At 50.3% G+C, this 21,925-nt stretch overlaps 1 protein-coding gene across 6 annotated transcripts in view; it reads right to left on the bottom strand.

Annotated features, from left to right (window-relative positions):
- Positions 1-21,925, bottom strand: part of Epb41l1 (erythrocyte membrane protein band 4.1-like 1) — a 118,242-nt gene that overhangs the window by 68,499 nt on the left and 27,818 nt on the right. The gene's annotated exons all lie outside the window — the stretch shown is intronic.

Consider the following 21,925-nt stretch of genomic DNA (forward strand, 5'->3'; position numbering starts at 1 on the left):
CCCGCCCGCGCGCGCCTCGCGGGCCGCCTCCTCCGGCCCCTGCCACCCGGGCTGCCCCGACCACTGCGGGATGTCTCGGTGCCCCCACCCCGGTCCTGGGCAGCCGGCCTGCTCGCTCGGCCGAGTGCTGGTGGGGGCTCCGGCGAGAGAGGGAGGGGGAGGAGAGGAGCAGGGGGAGGATCCCTGACTCAGAAGAGGTGACTCAGCCTCAGTGGGCCTCCCATCCCACCCGAGCCCGGTCCCCTCACCCTCCTGCCTCACAGCGCAGGGCAGAGCCCGCCTGGGATTCAGGTTCCTCCCCGGCAGGGAGGGGGCATCGCGGCCGGCTCAAGGGAGCGTGTGTGCCCTAGTCAACTGGTGCACCGGTGACAATGACCAGGTATGTGTAATGGTCAGCGAAGGGGGCCAGAGAGGCTGGGCCTGTGCACAGACGTGTATGTGTGTGCGGGCACACTGGAGGTGCACCCCTGGGTGCACAGGAAGGCTGTGGGAAGGCTGTGGGTCTGTGGCCGAGGTCATGGCTTCAAAACCAAGCTAAGCCTGGCTCCTGGCCTCCAGCCTCACTGCTACCACTCAAAAAGCCTGTTCCAGCACCCCACATCCAAGGCACAATGGGGGCCTCCAGCCACAGAAGACTGGGAGGCTGAGGGCCTGGGTTCCAATCCAGCTCTGCTGCTGGCTCAACCGGTACCCTTGGCGAGTTGATCCCACTCGGGGCTTCGGTTTACAAACAATAAAAGAAGGGTTTGGCTGTGCCTGTCTCTATGGCCCCAGTGTGGGGAAGCTGGGGGCAACCCACAGCATGATCGCCAAAGATTTCTGTCCAGAGATCCACACTGCCAGCCCAGATGATCCCTACCCCTAACCCTACCACCAGCCCCTGACACACACACTTTTTCTTCATTCATTCCCGAGCGCCTGCTGTGTGCTGGCCACAATTCTGGAACTCAGCACTGAGGACCACAAGGGCCCAGAGCTAGGAAGCCACCCAGACGTGAGCCGAGCCATTTGTCCCCGTGCTGCAGTTGCCTTAGTGTCAACCTCGTGAGTGAGTTACCACCTCTGTTTGCTGTCTCTCACTCCAGGGACAGGCTGCCCTCTTCCTCCGTACCTGCCTCCCATGGTGGCTGCTCCATCACGATGTCCTTCCATGCAGGTCCTGGTCCCACCCCTAGGACCTCCACAGACAAGGCTATGTCCTCCCCCCAGTACCCCTAAGAGGAACCCAAAATAAGAGCTGCATCCTGCTGCCCCACTCCCAAGCCAGGCCTTCTCCCCTACAAGTTAACTACATTGAACTCCTCCACCAGGTGTCCCAGGACATAGCTTCCAGTGCCTCCAGTCCCCCTGCTGCCCACTAGACTCAGGAGTCGGCAGACAGCAGAATGAAGCCAGCTCCTCCGGGTGCTAAAACACACACACTCCCTCCAGACAGGATGCCAGAAGACGGACCACCCAGCCCAGGCCAAGTGTCAAAGGAACAGTCCTGCTGGACAGACTTCCTTATAAGACCTCCTTTTCATCCCCTGGTCTGCAAATTCAGTTCTCCAAGGAGCCTCCCACAGACCGTCAGGAGTTGATCACTGCCACTCAGAGGGCATATGCATTTATTCAAACAAACGAGTGAAAGAACTGGTCAATCTCAAGTTACACCAGATGAACTTACTGTTCCAAGGACATTTGCGGAGAAGGTTTTGATGGCCTGTCCTCAGGTACTTTGCTTCCAAGTTTGCTCTCAGCTTCCCCTGCTGGCTGGATCTTCCCAACCCAGGCTCCTGCTCCTGGGGTAGGAAGCTTTGGGCTGGAGGGCCAAGGGCCTCCCAGCTCCTCCTAGCTCTGCTCCTCCCTGGGCCCCTCCCTTCTCCCTTCCCTAGGCAGAAGCCCAGGCCTCCCCTGGGGACAGAGCTGCATTCCCACTCTCCTTTTTCACTGGGAGCCTCTCACTTTCCCAGGAAGAGCCAGACTGAACTCCAGGACTAGGCAGGATGTTCCCAGACTTCACTGTGGATTTATACCCAGGGGCCCAGTTCTCTTCCAGTCAATGGGACCACACCAAAAATTAGGCTGCTTCTAGGATTTATACCCAGGGGCCCAGTTCTCTTCCGGTCAATGGGACCACACCAAAAATTAGGCTGCTTCTAGGACAGTAGGACATGTCAAACCTATGACATGCATTCTGCAGTGGGCTATTTGTATCACTGAGGGCTCTAAAAGGTTGCCATCAATATCCTAAGATAATCATTTCTATGATGTCTTAGCATTTTCTATGCTTATTATTTTTTACTTCTGTTGTTAGCACTTTCCAGTTTGCAAAGTACTTTCATGTGTGATCTTCTGAGGATCTCGTGAGGTAATACCATCCTCCAACTTATAATTAGGTGGGCCAAGGCCCAGAGTGGTAAATCACTTGGCCACGGGTACCCTCGTGCAAGTGATATGGGTTCTCTATACCAGACATTGTCCACGTAAGCCCACAGTGACCCTTCATGGAGAAATTAGACACAAGGTAAAGTGGGGTTGGAGCTGCGGACTCTCTAAAGAACACATGGTCCCTACAGACATCGGTGAAATCACTATCCCAGTTACTCAGCTGCTGTCATCCCCTAGAGTCGGAGACTGAGATGAAAACAGGATTCAGTCAAGGACAACGTCTTGTGAAAGCCCCCGTGGAGAAATGCCAGGGACCAGGCTGAAGGAAGAGTCCCCCACCACACGCACACAAACGGAGCTCTTCAGTTCCCTGAGAGGTGAATTCTACTTCCAGCCCTGGGCCTCCCGCTCCTCTTTGTGTTACTTGGAAGGGTTGCTTGACCTCGCTGAGCCTGTTTTCTCACCTATAAGCTGGGAGAAACTCTCCCTGCCCCACATCTGTCACTGGGCTGCTGTGACAGGAGATCAGCAAATGCTGGTGTAAGAGAAAGAAGACCCCTCACCCTCTGTGTTCTGCCTAGCAAGTGGGAGGAATTCTTTTCTCTTAAATTTTAACTTGGTGAGGTAACCTGAAGGTGCAAAAGTCCAGGATACAGGGAAGCCAGGAGATAGGTGGGAGTGATTGGTTCCACTAGCTCTGAAGGTGAAGCACAGCCCCCCAAGCCTGCTGGTGGGGAGGCCCAACCAAACACTTCAGGCAGAGCCCTTCTCATTGACTGCTGACCTTTCAAAGGAGGAAAGCAAGGCCCTGACCAAGCAGCGACTTGCCTGGGGCCTCAGGACTCCCAGCTACCAGAGGGCCTCTGGTTCTGGGTGTGCAGGGTGCTTTGAAGGGCACTCCCAACCCAAGGACTCAGTCTTTCATTGAGAAGCAGTGATGCTCACACTAAGCCAAGCTTTGGGCACTGGGGAAGGAGGAACTGGAGAGTTTCTGCCCTTGAATTCACAATCAACCCAGTGAAAGAGAACAGCACAAAAGCCAGCACACCTGAGGGTCCCGTAAAATGAAGCTCCGGCTATTTCTGAGCACTTCCTCTGTGCCCCCACTAGACACATATTCATTTGTTTAATCCTTAAAACAATTTTCTGGCCAGGCATGGTAGTGCATGCCTGTTATCCTAGCACTTGGGAGGCTGAGGCAGGAGGATTGCCATGAGTTTGAGGCCAGCAGGGGCTCCATAGTGAGTTCAAGGCCAGCCTGGACCTCACAGCGAGACCCTGTCTCGAAATAAAAAAAAAAAATTCTCAGACACTGAAATAACTAATCTCTTTTACAGCCGAAGCAACTGAGGCTCAGCAGAGTTAAGCACTTGCCAAAGTTCACCCAGCTAATAAATGGCAGGGCCGAGGCAGGACCGCCAAAGCTGTTTGGTGCCAAACCCTGAGTTTTACCCTTACAAACTTCGAGCCTACAGGGCTGTGCTAACCAGCATGGCAGCCAGCAGGCACATGGGGCTATCAAGTACCTGAAATACAGCTTGTGCAAACTGAGATGCGCTACAAATGCAAAATATGCACTGGTTTTGAAGATTTCGTGCCGACATCTTAAAAATGTAGTATGTCTCAATAAATTTTTATTGAAATGATATTATAGATGTTAGGTTAAATAAAATACATCGCTAAAATAATTTTATCTTGCTGCTTTTGCTTTTTGTTTTGTTTGTTGAAACAGGGTTTCACTATGTTGCCCTGGCTGCTTTTGAACTCCTGGGCTCAAGGGATCTTCCTGCCTCTTCTGCCTTTGTTCTAGGACTACAGGCATGCCTACCAAGCCCTTTGGCTCTTGTAATATAGCTAACTAGACAATTTTTATTTTTTATTTTATTTATTTTAGTTTGTTTGATTTGGTTTTTTGAGACAGGGTCTTGCTATGCAGTTCAGGCTGGCCTTGAGCTCACTATGTTGGGCAGAATATTTTAAGTTGCACATGGGGCTCACACATGTAGCTTGTGCTGTATTTCTTTTGATCAGCTCAAGTTCAAAATTCTGAGGTTCTAAACCAGGCATGGTGGCACACGCCTGTAATCTCAGCATTCAGGGGGCTGAGGCAGGAGGGTGCTGCAAGTTCGAGGCTAGCCTGGGCTACAAAGTGAGTTCAAGACAGCCTCAATTGCATAGTGAAACCCTGTCTCAAAAAGGAAAAAAAAAAATCCAAGGCTCTGAACCAGCCCATAGGAATCACAAAAGACTTGCTAGAGGAGAGGATAGCTAAACTGAGTTGTGGTAAAGGAGAGGTCATGGGGAAGAAGGTATTCAGGGGAAGAGAACTGCAGGGCATCTGGCTCTGGCCCCAGACCTAGAGCCCAGTGGGCTCAGCTAGGTCAGAGGGAGGAAGCTACCAGAGCCAAACTTCCCAGAGCAGCAGGGCCTCCAGGCCTGGGAAGCCGTACCTGGCAAGGGTGCTCCCACTAACTGTGGAAGGCACTGCATGGCAGCTGTGACTGGGTGGGTAGGGGCGGGCAGGGTGGAGAAGCACAGTACCCACCCGGCAGAGACTTTTCCTCTAGCTGCTCCCCATCACCTCTCCTCTTGACAACTCTAATCAGCCTCCCCGTACTACAGCCCCCCAAGACCTCATCCTCCCTTGGAGCCCCCCAGCCGCGCCCACAGGAGCCACACCCTCCTGCACGGGGTCCACGCTAGTGCTCGATGATGCCAATGCCTCTGCGTGGCAAGGCGAGCCACAGGGTACAAAGCCGAAGACGCCTGGAGCAGAGATGAGGACATTCCGTGTGGCCTCGAGTGAGGCCTGTCTGAACCTCAGTGCTCCCTCCCGACAACGGAGATGACATCAGCACCAGCTCTTAGTGCTGCTATGCAGGTGACGTGAGAAGGGACCCACAGGGGGTGCCTGGCAGCTCAGCACGCCCTCCTCCGCCTCAGGTGAGGTTCCCTGGGGGCCCTGCAGTGCTCTCGGACTCTCCCAAGCTGCCCAGTCTCAAGGCTGCCTCCCCCTAAAGGAGCCCCCCCCCACCGCCTCCTGCACCCCTCCACCGCCTCCTGCACCCCTCCACCGCCTCAACCCACGCAGCTCCAGCCTGCCCTCCCTCTGCCTGCTGCAGTGTCTGCCCTTGTTTCTCCTTCTGAACTGGGGCTCAGTTGCCAAAAGACTCTCTGCCTTCAACAAGACTACCGTTCCCTGAAGACAGGGTGCTTGCCTCTGCCCACTCCACCCCCGGCTACCAACAGCCGGACCAACAGCACAGGCATCCCAGAGGCTCCCGCAGCCCACTCCAGCAGCTTGGACTGACTGGATCTTTGACGAAAACCAATGCTGATCCTCCCAGGGCACATCCGGAAGAGGGTCCTACTCTGCTTCCCGTGGAAGAGGTTTGGTGGTTCCTCTTTCTTTGAAACGCAGCACTTCAGTCTGCCTCTCAAGACCTTTGCCAGCCTGGTCTTACCTCGATCCTGAGCCTGGTCCTCAGGTCCCAAGTGACACGGTCTGTCACACTGAAAGGTTCTGGGGCCCCAGGTCACAGTAGCTCTGCCTTGCCCCTCTGCTTTCACTTCTAGTCTTCCCTGTGCCTGAGAGACTCCCTTTCCCGTGCTCATTTGCAAAGGCATCTTCCAGGAAGCCCTGCCCCAGCCTCGTCTCTGCAGCAACTCCTCTGGCTAGACATAGCATCCTGGCCTCTCCCCTCCGCTCCACACTCTGAGTGACTTTCCCAAAGGTCTTAACCTTCCATGATGGCACAGTGAGCTTTAGGCCAGAGGCCACTTCTTATCTTTCATCCCCTGAAGGCGCAGCTTCATGCCCAACTCACACTGTGTGCACGGTGTGCGTCCCTCAGGCCACATTCACTCCCAGAGCCGGAGATCAGAGAGCTAGTGGGAGTCAGTCCAACAGGATGCCAGGACAGCCCAGGGGCCGGGTTCCACCCTGCAGACTCCTCTGCGTACACTTCCTAGTGAGTCCTCTACGTCTGGCTGCCCCCTGGGGAATCAGCCCTCCCTTGGGAGGTCTGGGAGCCACACTCTGGAAGCCTGAACATGAAAAACCTGGCCACACTCCCATGAGATGCAGACATCCCTCAAGCCCGATTTCTGGAACCTGAGGTGTCAGCTGAGGTTTCATCATCACAGCATCACGGGTTCCTTGCAGTCAGAAGAGATCTTGGAGAACATCATCCAGAGGCTGGCAGCAGGGTGAAAAGCTCTGTGTGTGTGTGTGTGTGTGTGTGTGTGTGTGTGGTTCCATGTGCCAAGAGAGGCTGTGGCGTCACCATCAATCAGCACCATTGCAGAGAGCATTAGAGTCTGTACTTACATCTTGGCACTGTGCCTAGCAATTTACCTACATTTTCCATTTTAAATCTCTTTCCTATAGGACAGAACTTAGATATCCACCTTGGTTTTACAGGGGATGAAAGTGAAATTTAGTCACTATCACAGAGTCACTCTGCTAGTAGCGAGGGGACCCAGGATTCAGCCCCAGGCATAGCTGACTCCAGGGCCTGTTTGTTCCCTCATTAACCCTGCACACATTTGGCTTAACACAAATTCACTGCGGAGATGCTCACAGGTTTCAGTTCTTGTCAGGGGACAGTCGCACCAGTATGTGTCAATTTATGATCTACGCACTTCTCTGCATTTATGTTTGTAACTTCAATAGAGACCTTTTGCTTGGTTGGTTTTGTTTTGGAGACAGGACCTCACTCTATTGCCCAGGCTGCCTTCAACTTCTGGGCTCAAGCCATCTTCCTGTCTTGGTCTCTCCCATGGCTGTGACTTATAGGCCTGTGCCACTGCACCCAGCTAAGAAGTTTATTTCTTAAAAATGGTTTTGCCCCACAGATGAACATATGCTAGAAATTTTCAGGATGTGAGATACTTCTAACATTAGAGTCTAAAGCTAGCAAGGTGTCTCTTGTTTTCTACTGTCTTTGCATTTCAAACAAGGACTGGTCTAAAGACTTCATATACCCCCCAAACTAGGCCCCGTGGAATTCTACCTGCTGTTCATTTTGAAGTCACAAACAAGCCTGCACTCACATCCCTGGCCCAGTCAACACTCCACTTCCGGAAGCTGGTGCTGGTCTGCAGTTTGCAACCTTCTCATCCATCCATCTGCAGGGACCAGACGGCCAGACCAGCCGCTGCACCACCGGTTAATCCTCAACTCCACTAGGCAGCCAGGCAGCACCGTCTGAATGTGCCCATCTCCTTGCACCAGGCCAGACTGGGCAGAGAAGCCTTCTGTGTGTAAACACAGCCTTCTGCTTAGGCGGCTCCTGCTGGACCCCCCTTGCCAACCGGGCCGTCTGTGGCTTTTATCTCTCTGCCCAAAATAACCATTGGCTTCAGTGGTTCTCTGGGCATGGATGAGACTCTCGGGGGAACGTGTGAGCAGCTTGAGGACAGGACAGGCACACTGTCATTTCTGTATCCCAGGGCACGGTGTAAAGGTCTGTGGCTCATTGAGTACTGGGAGGGACCTGAGATAGAAAGTAGGAGCTCATTATAGGAAACAGAACAAGAAATGAAGTCCTGACACCAGCCAACCACAGTGTTAGACAGAAAGCACTAAAACACTGGAGGTTGTACAAAAAGGATGAAGTGTTTGCAGAGCTCAAAGAGAAAGAAAGGAGGGAGCAGGTGCCAATGGAGGTTTCAAGGAAGAGGCAGCCTTTGGGCTGAGCACTAAAGGCACGGCAGAAAGACAATGTAGACTGAAGAGGTAGCATAAAACAAGGCACGGTGGGTAGAAAGGAGGGTAAGATCAGGAAACTGGCTGCAAATGGCCTGGTACCTGGGATACTGAGGGTTGAGGCAGGAACTGGAGAGGCAGATGGTTCCAGTGAGAGCCATGAGTAACATACCTAGTGGTCTCAGGTACTGCCTAGCAACTAGCCACATGCCACTATTTACATTTAAATTAAAGAAAGTAGAAAAAAATGTAAACTTCATAGCTACAAGTGGCTAGTGTTGGACCCTGTAGATTTGGAATACTTCATCACCGCAGACTGTTCTATTAGACAGTGGTGGGAGACAATGGCACAGCCCAGGAGACCTGAAGGAGAGGCATGGCATGATTAGAGCCAGGCTGGAGGAAGACTGATTTGTCCCTGGTGAAGAGCTGGTGATTGGAGAGTAGAAAAGGTCAGGAACAAGGTGGGACATTAGAATGATCCAAACCTTGTCTCAGATAGACTAGATACACAGATGATAGATAGATGAGAGATAGATAGATAGATAGATAGATAGATAGATAGATAGAAATTAAATAATCCAGGCCAGATCAAGAAGCACTTTTCTTCTCTCCACTTATCTCCTATCAAGTATTGAAGTATTTCTATCAACAGGCAGAGGGATGGTTCTCCGAACATGGCCCCTGGCCCAGCAACATCGCTACAGAACCTTTCAGGGCACAAACGCTCAGACCTCACCCAGACCTACTGAATCAGAACCAGGGTCACTGGAGCAGCAGCCTGAGCATCCAGCAATCCCCCTGTGATTCCGATTCATGCTCAAGCTTGAGATCTGCAGCAGAGAGGCTCAGAGCCTACACTTCAGCTCCAGAGCGACTCTGTCCTCTAAAGTCAGAGGACTCAGCTTCACATCCCGGCTCTGCCATTTTCTAGGTGTGCTTAATCTCTTTGTGCCCTGATCTCCTTATCATAACCCTATGCGGTTATATTTTATTATAAAGAGTAAAAGAGGTAATGTATTATGTGTGTTAGAAGAGTGTAAGGCCTAGTGTAAGTGTTCAGTGAATGCTGCTCATCATTTTAAAGCCTCATGAGCCACTGTATGTAAACGGCCTTCATTCTCCCCATATATAGTGCAATGGGCCAGCATCTACAATAGGCCAGCATCTGTCTGTTAGTCATGTCCTCCTGTCCATCACCTGACATTCCCATGCCCATTCTCCCACAGCACCTATTCCCTGTATTGTTCTCCAGGCCTACATGATCAGTTCTTCCAGAAAACAGAAACACTTCCCATGTCAACAGGGCATCACACCAGGGGGAGAAAGCCAAGGCCAAAAAGGTGGGTTTAATTGTCTTGAGCTGAGCTACTTTCTGAGGGTATGAGTTAGGAGATGCCCCTGAGGCTTCCTTTATGAGACCATCGATCAATCATCTGCCCACTACTACTGAAATACGGAAGCCTGTTCTGTCCAATCCAAACCAGCCAAAGGGATGGAACTGTGGTCCTGCAATAGCTATATCCTAACTCAGAGAACAAACTGAGAGGATGGTGTCCTGAGGGGCACAGGGTACCAGGCTGGGCAAAAGTGAACCTGGATTCTGACCCTGGCTCTGAGAGCTTCGGCAGTCACTTTCCTCTGTGCACTTCAGTTCTTCACCTATAATGTAAGTGGCTGGGCTAGCATAGTTCTTAACATTTTATGGGTTGTGATTGCCTTCAAAAATGTAATGCAAACAGCAGAGCTTCTCCCAGAAAAATGCACATGGGCAAGCTTACACACACACCCTTATAATTCTTATAATATTAGGCATTAAGAGACCTTGTCGAAGCCTACACATAGATCACTCTCTGAGTCCATGGACACTTGGTTAGAAACCTAGGCTAGATGGTCTGTAATCATCCATGATATGAAATCAGCTGTGTGTGTGTGTGTGTGTTGTGTTTTGTATCTAATTTAAATTTCACCAAAAAGATGAGATCTGTAAACAGCTTTGGCAGGATACAGTGGTTGACTGGCTCACTGCTACACTTCCCTCCCAGGGGCTGCCCCTGCTCTGCCTTGTCATATTGCCCCCAAAGCATCCATCCTCCTGCCCTACTCCATTAGTAAGGAGTGAGCACATAGTCCTGAAAGACACTCCTGGCCCTACCCGCTGTCTCTGCTGCTTCCCAAAGAGTAGGTAGATTGCCCCCCACTACAAGAGCAGCAGAGGAGGAACCTGGTCTGCCTCGTTTCCCCACCCAAAATGCCTGGCTCAGAAGCTACCCAATAAAGAGGCCACCCCAACCCCAATACACACACACACACACACACACACATCCTCCAATAACTATAGCCAGGGGACTCTACCTACAGATACCTGGCAGTGTGGTCACTTGGAAGAGGCAAGAATTATTTTTAGAGGTCCGGGGATGTAGCTCAGTGGCACAAGCGCCTGCCTAGCAAACACAAGGTCCTGAGTTTGATTCCCAGTACAAAAAAAAAAAAAAAAAAAAAAGAAAGAATAGAAAGAATTATTTTTAGAGGCCAAATGACAGGACACAGGTAACAGCCATTCTGCCATCAGAGCTACTCTGCCACTACCAGCTCTGATAAACCCCTACCCACTACGTGATGATCCAGTCTATCAGCACAGTCAGGGAGGCTGTGCCCCTGCTAGGACGGCTGTCTTGGATTGGTAACCACACTGATCACGCCAGGCTGAGCCCAGGACCACACCAGGGGCAAGACTGCTGCCGTGCAGCCAACCCAGGCTTCCCAGCACAGTCCACGCAGCACAATCTACACAGCCCAGCCCAGCGTGCACACGGCCCGGCCACGTGGCTCACATGGCCAAACCCCTTCAGCAGGGTCTGCCCAGCCCAGCCAGGCCACTCAGGGATCCCTAGAAGGCTACTGATGCCACCTCCTTTAGCCCCCCATGCCACTTTGATCTGGTTATAAGCACCAGGAAATTAGGCAGACTTGGATACTCTCACTGCAGCTACCAACTGGTTTCATCTTTCTGGAGGGCACATTGAAAACCACGTGACAAAAAAAAAGAAAAGCACGTGACAAGCCTTGACATCTTTTAACACTACAATTTCTTTCTAGGGATTCATCCTCAGTAAACAATGAATGACACAAAGATGTCACCGAGGTGGGGAACTCAGTGGTACAGCATGTGCTTAGTAATACAAGGCTCTGGGTTCAATACCCAGCAACCCTCCCCCACAAAAGAAAAACATTTGTCTTAGAATTATATGTAAGAATGCAATGGAAGCCAGGCATGGTGATGCAATCCTGTAATCCCAGCACTTGGGAGGCTGAAGCAGGAGGACTGCTGTGAGTTTGAGGCTAGCCTGGGCTACATAGTGAGTTCAAGGCCAATCTGAACTATATAGCAAGACCCTGTCTCTCAAAAAAACCAAAATACTGTAGTTGAAAATTGGAATTTATACATCTGTCCAATAATAATGGCTACATTTTAGAAATAGTGATATATATATATGCTGAAATACTATGCAGCTATTAAAAATAATGATATGGATCTCTGTGTTGCTATATAAATATGTTCAAAACATAATGAGAAAAAAAGAAAGCAGGTACAAAATAGTATGAATCATGCAACCCAACTTCTATAAAATATGCATGTATGTGTACATACATTGGAAAAATGAAACTAGAAGGAAATATTTTAAAAATATTATCAGGTTGTTTTGTGACTGTGGAGTTACTTCTTTTGTGCTTGTGTAGGGTTTGCTTGTTATTGCTTCTCTTCTGGCATACGCGTGTGCACATATATTATTCATATAAGAATAACAAGAAAGGCCTTTACTCTCATCTCACAGCTTCTGGCCTGAAGCAATTAAAGTCCTTCCTGGACTCTCACCAATGATCCCCTCCTTTCAACCACTGCAGACCCCCTTGGGGCTACCTCTCTGGCTTTGAAATCTGCTACCCTTCTCAGTTGTCCCCTGGAGTTTTACTAATTGGGGGCCCATCCAATCAGTCCCCACAATCCCTTGACAAAGGCCCACAGTGGAATATCCTCCAGGGCTCCCTATTCATAGACCTAACCCACACAGAGAAAGTCCAGATCTGTCATTTGACAGCAAGGGCAGTACCCTGAGTTTGATACAAAGCACCACAAAAAAGGTAAGGTAAAAAATAATTATTATAATAAAGATCAGAGTTGTAGTAAACCTTCACATTTATACTCAATCTTCCTTTTAATACAGTACTTTTGTCCACATATTTCACTTAATCCCCTCACAGTGGCTTGGACCCATTGTACAGATGAGGAAACGAAGGCCCAGCAAGTATGCAGCCAACACTTGCTAAAAGTCACACTGTGAGCCAGGATTCAAATGCAGGTCTGACAGACCCATAAGGAGTTATAGTGAAGGAATAAGTGAGTTGTCCTGAGCCCACGGTCTGCAGAAGGAGCCATATTTTATCCTCCTCCTGCTCCCTTCCTCTCTTCCACCTGATCGCTCAGCTGCTGCACCACTACCCCTTGCCCGGAATTCCACAAAAGCCCACCTGGGGCCAATGTGCCCTGCATGTCTACACCACTCATCATTCCAGGCAACAGGTCCTTGCTTCCCCCTCAGGTCTCCTAGCAAGACATCCTACAGTGCCACTCTGTGCATGTCTGGGCTCTTGCAGCTTGGGACGCTCACAGCAAGGAGGGGGTTACAGCACCCACATGTGGCAGGGGTGAGGGGAGCCAAGGAGAGGGAATCAGCCTGCAGGACCTCCACTCTGGACCTGCTCCCAGATCCACATGTGGGGTGCTGGCTGCAGCTGTACTCACCTTTTCTTGAGCTTCTGACTATCTCACACCTGGGACAGAAAAAGGAGCCAAATCCCAGGGCTTAAATCCTAGTTGATTTCAATTTCTTTTTGTATTTTTGCAATATTCGATTTGTTCCCTTCAGAACATTTAGTATTCAAAGTAGCAACAATGAAAGTATTAGCAAAGAAAGCATTTAATCTTTACTCAGTGTTCACTTCCACCCCCTGAGAAGCAGACACCAGCACCCCTACTTTACAGATAATAAAACTGAGACCTAACTTATCTAAAGACACCTGGCTAATAAATGGCAGCACAAGGATTTGACAAGTGTGTCTGACACAAACATGTATGCTCTGATGACTGCGTTTCTTAGAAACCATCTGTTTCTACACCCTTACTGCACAGACAGGGAAACGGAAGCCCAGGGAGAGAAGGCATGTATGATCAGCTAACATATACTTCCTTACTGAGCAACTGTTAGGTGTGGTGCACTGCGATAGGGAGGTTAATGAAGAAAATTTAATATAGAGAGACCCTGGCTATATATTCATAATCGCTAAAACTGAACAAGGGGTTCTTGGAGTTCATTATACTACTTTCTCTACTTTTCTACAGATTTTAAATTCTCCATAATAAAAAGTTAAAGAAAAAAAGACAACAGAAAGATAACTGGCGACTGTGCAAATTTTCAATCTGACTTGAACTAATAAAATCCATAGGATCACCTAGACTTGGGGATATTTTGCTCCGACAGTTTTTGAAGGTCACGAAAAGACAAGTGTCCTGGAGCTCGCTGAGTAACTTCCTTCTCCATCTTTCTGTAGAATTTTCCTAGGAAAATTTTCTGTGTTATTGCTAGGAATTTAGCAAGCCAGGAGAGCCCCTCTCCAGCCTGGCAGCCTGGCCCTTTCCCTTCCCACACGGACCACGTCCCTGACCCCAGGAGCTCCCCGCTGTGGGGCCCTCAATGAGCCAGTCGCCCTAGCAGGCAAAGTGAGAGCCCACCAGGTGCAGGGAGAGAGGCAGCTATAAATCCCGAGGACTATGATTAAAAAGCAAATTACAGATCTCCCTCTGTAGGTTTCCACCTCACAAAAACTTCCTGGCAGTCAAAGGGCCTTTCCACAAGTTGCTCAAAGTTTCCAGAGAGCACAAACACACGCAAGGCAAGAGACAGTGGAAAAGCGCTGCGGAGCGAGAAACAACAGCAGAGGCAGAAAACTGTCTGGACAGGTGGAGACCGAGACCGCTGGGAGGCAGCACATTACGACGGTGGAAAGCAGGGCTTGGCGGCAGGTCAGCGCTCCAGTCGGCTTCGAGACTTCGGAGCCATGACCCGGAGTCAGTAGCTAAACTTCTCTGAGTCCTTCTGTTCTTTGCTGCAAATTGCAGCTAATTCTACTTACCATATGCAGTGGCTATTGGTCACATATGTCAAGTGCCTAACCTAGTTCCTGGCACATGATAAGCACAGGATAAATAGTAGCTTTTCAAAAAAGTGCTAACCATAAAATCCAGCAATTCCACTGCAGGGTATATGTACAAAAGAACTAAAAGCAGAGTGTCAAAGAGATATTTTTATATCCACGGACATAGAGGCATTATTCACAATAGCCAAGAGGTGTTCATCAACAGCAAGATATGGTATGATGGAATACTATTCAGCTTTAGGAAAGAATAAAATTCAGACATATGCTACAACTTGAACCTTGAAAACTTTATACTAAGTGAAATAAGCCATCCACAAAGTACTGTATGATTCCACTTATATGAGGCATCTCGCCAAATTACAGGGACAGAAAGTAGAATGGCGATCGCCACTGGCTAGGGGAGGGGGAAATGGAGAATTACTGTTTAGTGGATATAAATTTTCAGATTTTCAAAATAAAAGAGTTCTAGAGATGGGTGGCACTGATGGCTGCACAGTAAAGACACACAACATTATGAACTGTACACTTAAAATGATTTTAGGCTATGTGTATTTTACCACAATTTAAAATGTTGGACAGAAAAATGAACAAGAGGATAAAAGACTGAAAGATAAAACCAGAGAAACCGAAGGAATTGAAAAACTGACATCACAGTAATAAGGAGATGGAGTCATAAAAGGGGAGACACAACTGGTGTGATAGCACACACCTGTAATCCCAGCCACCTAGGAGGCTGAGGCAGGAGAATTCTAAGGTTGAGGCCAGCCTGACCAGTCAGTAAGACTCAAAATAAACCTTAAAAAGTATTGGGGATGTAGCTCAAGGGTAGAGCGCTCGTCTAGCCTGTGTGAGGCTCTGGGTTCCATACCCAGCACCGATGAGGATGATGATACAGGTGAGAGGGAAACACACACTTCACATAACCTTGGATCCAACTTGTTTTTGTCAACCTTTTTCATTATTGTTGTGAAATTTAAATTTACGTTTTCATATTTTAAGAGTTTAGAACCTCTGTAAGTCTAATTTGGGGAGATGGCTTATGAAAACAGCAAGAACGGAATTCAGGCCTGGTGGTACGTGTCTACAGTCCCAGCACTTGTACTTGGAAGGCTGAGGCAGGAGAATCAGGAGTTCAAGGCTAGCCTGGGAGGAGAAAGAAGAAGGAGAAGAGAGGAGGAAAAGGAGAAAAAAACTTTAAGGACATGTAGAGCTGGGCTCAAATCCCAGCCTCACTACTTCCTAGCCGAGTTGCTCTTCTTTTATTTATATATTAGAAGAAGACAATGGGGGAAGAGGCTAAGATCTTAGGTTACAGTCCTAGCTGGGCCACTTCATGGTAGGCAATTCATTGTATGAATTACCGCTTCATGTTCCTCGTCTGTGAAGCCAGCGTCTCCTACGCATTGAGTAGAGGATGAGACAACTACAGTAACTTGCTTGCTATGAGGTGAGCAATCAATAAACGATGACTATTACTATCTTTAATGCTATGATTGGGGCATGTGTGATTGGGATATATATAATTTTAACCAGGGCCTCATGCATGCCAGGCCAGTGCTCTACCACACGCTACAGAGGACAGGCTTTCAGCAGGCAGCAAGAAGGATTCTGTGTCAAGCTCTAACTCTCTCCATTCCCCCATGCAACCATAGAACATTAGAGATGACAAGGGCCTCATTTATAGATAGTGAAGCTGAGACCCAAAGGGAAACGACTTACGCAAGGTTGTAGGGCAAGTTAGTGAGAGTTGAACTAGAACCCAGATGTGGGCGCTTGACCCCTACTGACTTAATCCCATGATCAAACTCTTCCTCTCCAGGCAGCCATGTTTTTACACACATTTAGGGGGAAAGAAAGGTGGCTTTTCAGGTCTCAGAGATCAAAATACCCAACCAGAAAGGAACTAGAACAATCATGCCCTCTCGGCAGCCCAGACCAGAAGCCAGGCGGGGCTCCGTGCTATGGGACCAGGCCAACTGGGCCAGCAGCCAGAGTGGCGCCGTAGGCACAGCTCAGGGCCCTCTCACCAGCTACATAATAAAGTAATTATGGGATTAGGGATAAAATTAGTCACTTGTGTAATTATTTTCCTTAGAACAAGAGCAGAAAGGACCTTTTTAAAGAGTGGCTCCTTGGCCCTCCCAAGAGTATTCATGGCGAGTCGCAGATGAGCGCACACAGACGAAAACACGCACAGAGCCATGGCGGTTCTGTGGCGAGAGGGCACTTGGCTTCTGACACGCAGCCTCACAGTGGTCCCACACCTACCAGCCCCAACTCTGGAATGTGCGCCCACTGAATACCTCGGTCACACTATCAAGGCACCTTGCCTGCTCTCAGGGAACTGTGCCACGGAGACTCTAGTGGGACCCTCTCTTATGCCCCTCCCCAACCATAGCCCATAGGACCTGAGCTTCTCAAGCCCTCCCACCACCTCAGAGCATGGTGGCACAATTCCAGTAGGACCTAGGGATCCATTAAGGCAGAGAGGTCCCTGGTATGGGCTGCTGAGGTAGGCAGAATAAGGGTCCCCCCAAAGATGTCCACGTGCTCATCCCAGAACCTCACATGGCAAAAAGGACTTTTCAGAGGTGATTAGGTGGAGGATTTGGAGATGGAGAGCTAATCCTGGGTTACTGAAGTGGGCCCAATGTAATCACAAGGGCCCAACCTAGGAGAGAAGAAGGCGGAGGAGTGACAGAGTACACGTGGTAATAGAGGCAGAGGCTGGGAGTGCATGAACTGAGGAATGGGGACAGTTGAGAGACCCTAAAAAGGGCAGGGTGCACATTCTCCCCTGGAAATCCTGCCAACACCTTGATTTGCACACTGTAAGGCTAAAATTTGCCGGTTTCTCAAATTCCAGAGCGCTAAAATAATAAACGTACGTTGAGTTGTATTGTTTAAGCCACTCAGTGTGTGGTGATTGGTTAATGGAGCTCTAGGAAACTAACACAGCCACCGAAGGAGGGATGCTTGTGGCCCACCTTTCCCTCCAGATTGGGGCCCTTGAAGAACCCCCGCTTCAAAGGCCAGCTGGGGAGACATCCCCTGAATATACTTCCAGGGAAGAGGCCTGCCCTGGGGCCCAAGCACCTACCCTAGAAAGATATCACAGGCAGGGTGTGCAGGAAAAGGCGATGGCTCTAGGAAGAAAGGGACAGACCCACCCTTCACCTCTGCTTCATGGACTCAACACTTCCAACATCTTCTCCAACCTAGAGATGCCTAACCCATAAACTACACTGGGGAGCCTGGCCTCAGGGCGCAGGACCACCCACAGGGCAGGCAGCCTGACTGTGGCGTCAGCTGTGTCCCTGAGGCCCTAGGGAGTCACAGACCGGCCCCTTCCTCTCTCTGGGCCTCACCATGTATCCAGTGCATGGGTCAAGTGCCAGGGCGAGGCTTCCATGGATAGAAAGCCTCAGAAGGGTCCTGTGAGTGACTCACTCTCATGATGCCCAGCTTTAGCTGGCCAGGCGTGAACCCAGGCAGCCCTTCTCTGCCTCTCTCCTACCACCAGTGAAGAACCAGGAAAGAGGATAGCAGGGAGCAGCCCCTGCTCACGAGGAGTGGGGTCTCTTCTCAGGTCTCTTCAGACCTGAGAGAAATCAAAACCAGTCCCTGCCTATTCCCCCAGACAGGGAGTCTGACGTGCCCAGCAGCTTGGCGAGTTTCCCAAGTGCCTGCCCAATATCCACAGCCTTTGCCCTAATAGACCTCATGTAAAGACAGAAGGAGCAATGTGTGTAACGTTCACGAGTTCTTCATAATTGTAGAACTGGAAACAACCTGAAAGTCTCTGACACGAAACAGGACATGTACATCACATGTTTAGCAGAACGTCCTATACCCACACAGAAGGCGTTTCCGGTACGTGGAAAACACAGGACAGATCAGAGGACGCAAGAAGCAGGGCTACAGCTATGTGAGAAAAGAGCAAAGGAAAACAGCAGGAAGGAAACACGCCAAACTCTTGACGGTACTCAGGAGCAGTTTTCCTCTCCTGTTCTCCAAAATCTCTGTGCTATGTTATTACTTTCAAAAATTAAACAAAAACATTAAAAAACAACAATAACTGCAGTAGAGCACTGAGGGCCCCACACACTGAGCAGGGAAGGAGAAAGGAGAAACAGGCAAGGGAGAGGGGCTGGGGAGTACAAAAGCCAGGGCAAACAAGAAGGGTGCAGTGTTCTGGAGACCACGCAAAGAGAGGGCTTCAGGAAGAGTGTGATCCTAGGTTAGAATGACCCACCGGTGACCCAGTGCTTGTCCCTCTGACCCCCACTGCATTCACAATATAAACTGGGTGCCAAGAAGGGCCTAATGACCCACCCTCACCCCACTCCCCACTGAGGAGTCTGAAAGGACATCCCTACAGTGGCCAGTGTCCCCAGAAGCAGCACATACAAGTCTAATCAAGCAGGACAGGGAGTAACTGTCACACCCAGCCATCCATGCCCAGCTCAGGCAAATGGAGGGAGGCCTTGAAGAGAAGGACATGGATGGGACTTGCTAGCGTCTTCAGGATCACACTCTCCTGTCCTGGTCACCTCACTTGTGTTTCCATGGGGACCCACACAACACACACACACACACACACACACACACACACTTCTTAGTCCATCCCTTCACCTCGCTGAGACACGTCCTTTAGATTCGGAGCCTCTTTGAGGTAAGCTCACAAATGTCACCTCCCCATTGACACATATTCACCCCCACCCCATGCCAGCCTTCTTTCTGCTCTTGAAGACTCCCCTCTATACCTCTCTCCACTCGCCTCATTCTGGACACCAGGCAAACCCAAGCACAAGAGACAGAGTCACCCAGCAAGTCCTGTCTGACTTGAGTGTCCCACCCTCGCCTCCCACCACAGCCACGATGGACAGTGGCCAAGTCCAGGCTGCTTGCAGAGCGGAGAGGTGGAGGGGGAAAGGGTCACGGAACTGAAGGCTACGCCAGGTTCTGGAGGCCAATGACCCGAGAAGCCACTTTTGACCCTCAGTCTGGTGAGTCAACAAGAAGCAGGGCTGACTCACTCCCAGATGTCCCCCATTACAGCCCATTCTAAGGAAACTGACGTTCCATACAGCCCAAATGTACAGGTCATTCTCCGGGTCAGCCTGTGGTAATGAGCTTGGCTGGGCCAAGTCAAGGCTAGCACCAATTAGGCTGCCCCCCTTTCCCGGCAGTGAGCTCAGTGTCATTACTTTGCTCCATTTTCATTGTCTGAAAAATCTTCATTGAAGGTCCCTGGAGAATCTTAAAAGTGTTATTCAAACATTAGCTCTGACACAGACCTCCCCCACTCAGACACCAACTGCCCAAGGCAACACTTTCTCTCTGCTTTTTGGTACTACGGGGAATGAGCAGCATCTCGGGCCAGGCATGTGGCAGCTGAGGACCTCTCCCCAGTATGCATTTTCCCCATTTTCTTGCCTCCTGTATGGCCAATGTGATGTCATACCTTGGTGACAACCCCGTGAGGGTGGCATTATTATTCCTGTGTTAGAGATGTGGAAACACGCCCCCTCAAGCTTACCCAGCCCATATGGGGCCAAGGAAGACCTGGAACCCAGAACTGCTGAGCTCCAGGGCTCCCCTAATGGCCCCTCCCATCCCAGCAAGCTCTGCTCTGCATGCTGCCCCGCACTGCCTTGCACACAGTGGGGTGCTCACCATTCATTACTCCTTGGCTTTATTACTGTGAGCCTGGACCCTGGAGAAAGGAACAGGACAGGATGGGCTGCAGGGTTTGGGACTTCTCATGGAGGTTTCAGAGAGCACAACTTTCCTCGGTGAAAAGATAAAGCAATGCCAAAAGCTGTTTGCGGCCCCCTATTTTTACCTGCACTTTACAAGGGAGAGTGTGGTTAGGACACTGCCAGAACCAGACGAGGGCTATGGAGAGGCAGAGAAGAGAGGAACTAGGCTGTCTGGCTGGGGGAACCAGAGCCAAGCGGACCAGAGCTTTTAGTGCAATGAATTCATTTTTACAGGAAAGAAAACTGAGGCCCCAGGAGGAGAAGAGACCTGCCTAATGCAAAGACTGAGTCTACGGCTGTGTGAAGATTAGAATGCGGCCCTCCCAACTCTAAGTTAGCTTTCCTGGACCCAGAAGAATGAAGGGCCTGGAGAAATGCTGCCTGTTATGAACGAACGAACGAACGAACGAATGAATGAATGAGTGAGTGAATGAATGAGTGAGTGAGTGAGTGAATGAATGAATGAATGTAAAAACAAGGGGACCGATCATCTCTGGAGCACAGGCACTGACGTGGTGCTTCCATGGGGACACCTGCCACACTCTGATCTCTCCCCGTGGAAGGTGTGGGCAGAAGGGAGGCCCTTCCCTTCACCAAAGCTCAAGCTCCACCAGGAGCCAATCAGGGCCTCAGAATGAGGCAGAAACTTTGGTTCCCCTGGCAACTCAGACAAAAGCATCGCCTCAGCACCGCCAGCAGCTGGAGTAGGGATGCAGACTGGAATCCACCCGCCAGACAGGGCTTGCCTCTCCCTTCTTCAGAAGGAGGGGGAACAGCCCAGTCCTTTAGTCCCCCGCCTCCAGTCGGATGGGCCCATCTCAGATCAGGAGGCAGAGTGTAGATGGAGTTGGAAGCTTAGAACAAAGGTGAATCCTCTCCAGTCCGCAGGGGCCTACTGCCACTCGGCCAGGGCTCAGGATGGGTCAGGGACTGGTACAGATGTTCACCAGTTTACCACCCCAGACTCCTCTGCTGAGGCAGTAGCAGCTGTGGAGCCGCAGGGGAGCCTGTGGCTGAATGTGAGGCAGCAGGCCCAGGCCCAGGGCAGTCACACAGTCGGACCTACACAAGTTCCATCCCCTATCTCTTGGAACCCCGTCTTCCCCATCAGTATGGGGAAATGGGTGGGATCATCCACCACCTACGCCTCCCAGTTCTCATACTCATCGTAAAGACAATGGGCAGGAGCAGGCAGGAGCCCACCTCATACCACTTTGGGAAAGTAGCCTAGCCCCATCCAGAGCCTCGGAATACACAGAACATTCCACTAACTAGGCCTGCCCCTTTTACACACTTTGAATAAAACTGATAGACTCCGAAATACAGTTTTCCAATAGAATCCCCAGCTTGGCCTCCTACAGGCCAAGCTGCCACTCCTCCCCTGCCCTGCTCCTGAGGAGGTATGCAAAGTCCCCACGGAGGGCCCTCTCAGCCCTTGTGCAATCAATCACTCAGAGATTTTGGAAGGATTTTCCACACCAAGAGTCAGAACAAAAAGAGAGATTTCTTAGGAAGCTCCTCAATTTCTAGAAGAATCTAACTACTGACATCAAAATGCACAAGTTTTGTCCAGGCTCTCAGCTCTATAATCCCAGCAACCAGCCCATCCGGAGCCCCGCAATCCCTCACCAGGACCCTGTGAGGCAGGCACTAAGAGCAGCCAGTTTACAGATGAAGAAAGAGAATCAGAGACGTGAATGAACCTGGCAACATCACATGGTTGATGAATTTAAGCAGCACGCTCAGGCTGCCCCTATCCTCTGCTCCCACTGCCCCCAGGAGCACTGCAGTAGCCACACCACACTGGAAAATGCAATTCCCCAAACTGAGCCCCTCCCTCTGGGCCTGTACAAACAGCTGCCTC

Source organism: Chinchilla lanigera, unplaced genomic scaffold (genome assembly GCF_000276665.1).
Source record: "Chinchilla lanigera isolate Chin_1 unplaced genomic scaffold, ChiLan1.0 scaffold00021, whole genome shotgun sequence".
NCBI classification, from domain to species: domain Eukaryota; kingdom Metazoa; phylum Chordata; class Mammalia; order Rodentia; family Chinchillidae; genus Chinchilla; species Chinchilla lanigera.